We start from the raw sequence: 5,058 nt of genomic DNA on the forward strand, positions 1-5,058 counted from the left end.
GTGTCCCAGCTCCCTGTGGACCCCATGCACTGCGTCTATCTGGGCGCAGTGACAAAGCTGCTGCGCTATTGGGCACGAAAGGGTCCCAGGTGTGTCCGCCTGTCCTCTGCGCCAAGATTGCGGAACACTCGCAAAACCTCAATGCCATGAGGTCTCCCCTGCCAAGGGAGTTCCCCAGGCAACCTCGTGCCATGCGGGAGCGCGAGCATTGGAAAGCCACCGAATGCCGGTACTTTCTCCTCGCGTCATGCGTGAGCGCCTGACGCGAGGATGCAGGGACTCCCTCCCGTACGCAGCACCTGTTGTGCTGCAGTCTGTGCTGCCTGTGCACACTTACGTGCACCCCATGTGCTCGCATGTCGCCATTCGGATCGTCACTTGTGTCGGCAGCTCTGCACAAATGATTACATATGCCGAGTCACTCTTGGAGTATTTTGTCTAGGCAAAACGGCGTTTGTATGGCGAGGAAGTTGTAGTGTACAATGTTCATGCACTTACACACCTTGCCAACGACGTCCGAAGGCTAGGAGCACTGGAGTCTTTCAGTCTGCATCCCCTTGGGGAACCGCCTCGGCATGCTACATCGCATGCCGAGGTCGGGTCGCAGACCTCTTGCACAGCTCTGGAAGGTGCTCTGCGAGAAAGCCAATGCGGCAAAATATGCACGTAATCCCGTAAAGCTGGAGCTGCATGGCAGCCAGGAGAACGGCTGTGCACAGTACTCGAAAGCACACTGCAAACTTGGAATCTTTGGGGCGTCCCGTCCTGGGGCATAACCGGGGAGGTGTACAAAGTTTGCAACATTCTTTCTTTTGGAGGTGACATCTACCCCATTGTGAGGGAGTTTTGTGAGTCTGCGAGAAAGCCGTGCAATGGGCCGCACTAAGGCTACGTTGATGGAAACAACGTAATGGGATGTTCCTCGACATGCTTTACAACCTCAGTATTGCAGGGTTCACGCACAAATCAGACAGACAAATCAATAAGTAAAATAGATGGGTTATGGACAGATAGACAAATCAATAAATAAAATAGAAGGGATCACATCAACAAGTAAAATAGGAGGGTTATAAATGGTAGGCACGAAACTACCTAAAGTGCATCTGAAAACTTATCAAAATCAAGTGGACGTGTTGCATCATCGATACTGTTTTAGTTTGTAATAGTTATAGGAAAGAAAGAATTAACAACAATTAAGGTGACATTGATATGGTACAATGTTTAAGGGATCAGAAGCATGAGTGCGTGATTGAGTAGTAAAATCAATACAACTGTTACGATCAAGTACACCGTTATTATTAACTATTTTATGTAGGAGCGTAAGAAGTTCAACTTTGCACCTAGAAGCCAGGTACTCTGGTCACTAAAACTAAGACCAACGAAAAAGTCTACGCCTCCCCACAAGAACCAGAGGAGCCACAGAAATCCATCAGTGTGGCACGGGCGAGTACATTCATATCAGATGCAAAGATGGGATACCAGAGAAGCCTGCGCTCTATAAATTTGCCGACGGCAAAGATTCTTCTGGTATGCGCCTCACTATCAACATCGACGGACTGTCTCTGTTCGCTGGCTCATCCATGCACGTTTGGCCAATTCTGTGCAAGTCATTGGACACAAAGGGCACAGCGCCGTTCCCCATCGGCATTTACTGCGGCCTCAACAAGACTGATGACATCAATGTCTTCCTTCAGAAAAGAAATTCCTGAACTCAAGGGACTGCTCCAAGTAGGCGTACAGAGCTGTGGGGGCAACCGTTTCTGTTCTACATTCAGTGATGTGCGACATGTCGAAAAGAAGCCCCACCAAGAATGTGAAGGCCCACAACGGCTATTTCGGGCACGATAAGTGCACCCTGAGAGGCTGCTGGAGAGGGAGGATGACGTACCTGAAAGTTGACGCTCCACTCCGGACTGACGAACATCCCGACGGAGCGTCACCCTTCATGGAACTGGAGGGCCTGGGGATGGTGTCCCAGCTCCCTGTGGACCCCATGCACTGCGTCTATCTGGGCGCAGTGACAAAGCTGCTGCGCTATTGGGCACGAAAGGGTCCCAGGTGTGTCCGCCTGTCCTCTGCGCCAAGATTGCGGAACACTCGCAAAACCTCAATGCCATGAGGTCTCCCCTGCCAAGGGAGTTCCCCAGGCAACCTCGTGCCATGCGGGAGCGCGAGCATTGGAAAGCCACCGAATGCCGGTACTTTCTCCTCGCGTCATGCGTGAGCGCCTGACGCGAGGATGCAGGGACTCCCTCCCGTACGCAGCACCTGTTGTGCTGCAGTCTGTGCTGCCTGTGCACACTTACGTGCACCCCATGTGCTCGCATGTCGCCATTCGGATCGTCACTTGTGTCGGCAGCTCTGCACAAATGATTACATATGCCGAGTCACTCTTGGAGTATTTTGTCTAGGAAACACGGCGTCTGTATGGCGAGGAAGTTGTAGTGTACAATGTTCATGCACTTACACACCTTGCCAACGACGTCCGAAGGCTAGGAGCACTGGAGTCTTTCAGTCTGCATCCCCTTGGGGAACCGCCTCGGCATGCTACATCGCATGCCGAGGTCGGGTCGCAGACCTCTTGCACAGCTCTGGAAGGTGCTCTGCGAGAAAGCCAATGCGGCAAAATATGCACGTAAACCCGTAAAGTTGGAGCTGCATGGCAGCCAGGAGAACGGCTGTGCACAGTACTCGAAAGCACACTGCAAACTTGGAATCTTTGGGGCGTCCCGTCCTGGGGCATAACCGGGGAGGTGTACAAAGTTTGCAACATTCTTTCTTTTGGAGGTGACATCTACCCCATTGTGAGGGAGTTTTGTGAGTCTGCGAGAAAGCCGTGCAATGGGCCGCACTGAGGCTACGTTGATGGAAACAACGTAATGGGATGTTCCTCGACATGCTTTACAACCTCAGTATTGCAGGGTTCACGCACAAATCAGACAGACAAATCAATAAGTAAAATAGATGGGTTATGGACAGATAGACAAATCAATAAATAAAATAGAAGGGATCACATCAACAAGTAAAATAGGAGGGTTATAAATGGTAGGCACGAAACTACCTAAAGTGCATCTGAAAACTTATCAAAATAAAGTGGACGTGTTGCATCATCGATACTGTTTTAGTTTGTAATAGTTATAGGAAAGAAAGAATTAACAACAATTAAGGTGACATTGATATGGTACAATGTTTAAGGGATCAGAAGCATGAGTGCGTGATTGAGTAGTAAAATCAATACAACTGTTACGATCAAGTACACCGTTATTATTAACAATTTTATGTAGGAGCGTAAGAAGTTCAACTTTGCACCTAGAAGCCAGGTACTCTGGTCACTAAAACTAAGACCAACGAAAAAGTCTACGCCTCCCCACAAGAACCAGAGGAGCCACAGAAATCTATCAGTGTGGCACGGGCGAGTACATTCATATCAGATGCAAAGATGGGATACCAGAGATGCCTGCGCTCTATAAATTTGCCGACGGCAAAGATTCTTCTGGTATGCGCCTCACTATCAACATCGACGGACTGTCTCTGTTCGCTGGCTCATCCATGCACGTTTGGCCAATTCTGTGCAAGTCATTGGACACAAAGGGCACAGCGCCGTTCCCCATCGGCATTTACTGCGGCCTCAACAAGCCTGATGACATCAATGTCTTCCTTCAGAAAAGAAATTCCTGAACTTAAGGGACTGCTCCAAGTAGGCGTACAGAGCTGTGGGGGCAACCGTTTCTGTTCTACATTCAGTGATGTGCGACATGTCGAAAAGAAGCCCCACCAAGAATGTGAAGGCCCACAACGGCTATTTCGGGCACGATAAGTGCACCCTGAGAGGCTGCTGGAGACGGAGGATGAAGTACCTGAAAGTTGACGCTCCACTCCGGACTGACAAACATCCCGACGGAGCGTCACCCTTCATGGAACTGGAGGGCCTGGGGATGGTGTCCCAGCTCCCTGTGGACCCCATGCACTGCGTCTATCTGGGCGCAGTGACAAAGCTGCTGCGCTATTGGGCACGAAAGGGTCCCAGGTGTGTCCGCCTGTCCTCTGCGCCAAGATTGCGGAACACTCGCAAAACCTCAATGCCATGAGGTCTTTCCTGCCAAGGGAGTTCCCCAGGCAACCTCGTGCCATGCGGGAGCGCGAGCATTGGAAAGCCACCGAATGCCGGTACTTTCTCCTCGCGTCATGCGTGAGCGCCTGACGCGAGGATGCAGGGACTCCCTCCCGTATGCAGCACCTGTCGTGCTGCAGTCTGTGCTGCCTGTGCACACTTACGTGCACCCCATGTGCTCGCATGTCGCCATTCGGATCGTCACTTGTGTCGGCAGCTCTGCACAAATGATTACATATGCCGAGTCACTCTTGGAGTATTTTGTCTAGGAAACACGGCGTTTGTATGGCGAGGAAGTTGTAGTGTACAATGTTCATGCACTTACACACCTTGCCAACGACGTCCGAAGGCTAGGAGCACTGGAGTCCTTCAGTCTGCATTCCCTTGGGGAACCGCCTCGGCATGCTACATCGCATGCCGAGGTCCGGTCGCAGACCTCTTGCACAGCTCTGGAAGCTGTTCTGCGAGAAAGCCAATGCGGCAAAATATGCACGTAAACCCGTAAAGCTGGAGCTGCATGGCAGCCAGGACTGCCGACAATTGTTTTCCCGGGTTTTGCACGCTGCCGGCAGAATATCCACTTCCTAACAACATCATACATCGCAATGTTCAGGCACACGAGGGGGAAGTCCTCGTTCGTAGTAATGCAGCCCAGCCGGTCGAATGTAGGTCGAAAAGTTGGTTGCCAATTTCCCTGCAGCAAAGACACTCGCCAGACTCTAGTCGGGCAGCACCACGGATTGGCCACATTTGCACCTATTAAAGAAATCATACACATGCATATTCAAACATACTATTGAAGTTGCAACAAACGAATTCGGCTAGGCTCACGCTTAAAAACCCTGTCAGGCTTGGGCTGTTTTTACGTGGCCGGGTTTAGAAAACTTGGTCTATTAGTGTTCTAAAGAAATATTGGTCACAAATATCACACGCTGTTTTAGTAGAGT

General features: G+C 50.7%; 2 pseudogenes; both read left to right on the plus strand.

The window, feature by feature from the left end:
• The first annotated feature begins 247 nt into the window (after window positions 1-247).
• On the plus strand, window positions 248-886 carry LOC120840008 (annotated as a pseudogene).
• Window positions 887-2,216: 1,330 nt separating this feature from the next.
• LOC120840009 lies at window positions 2,217-2,855 on the plus strand (annotated as a pseudogene).
• Window positions 2,856-5,058: the final 2,203 nt, after the last annotated feature.

The sequence above is a fragment of the Ixodes scapularis genome, unplaced genomic scaffold (genome assembly GCF_016920785.2).
Source record: "Ixodes scapularis isolate PalLabHiFi unplaced genomic scaffold, ASM1692078v2 PGA_scaffold6__148_contigs__length_123643588, whole genome shotgun sequence".
Classification (NCBI taxonomy): Eukaryota; Metazoa; Arthropoda; class Arachnida; order Ixodida; family Ixodidae; genus Ixodes; species Ixodes scapularis.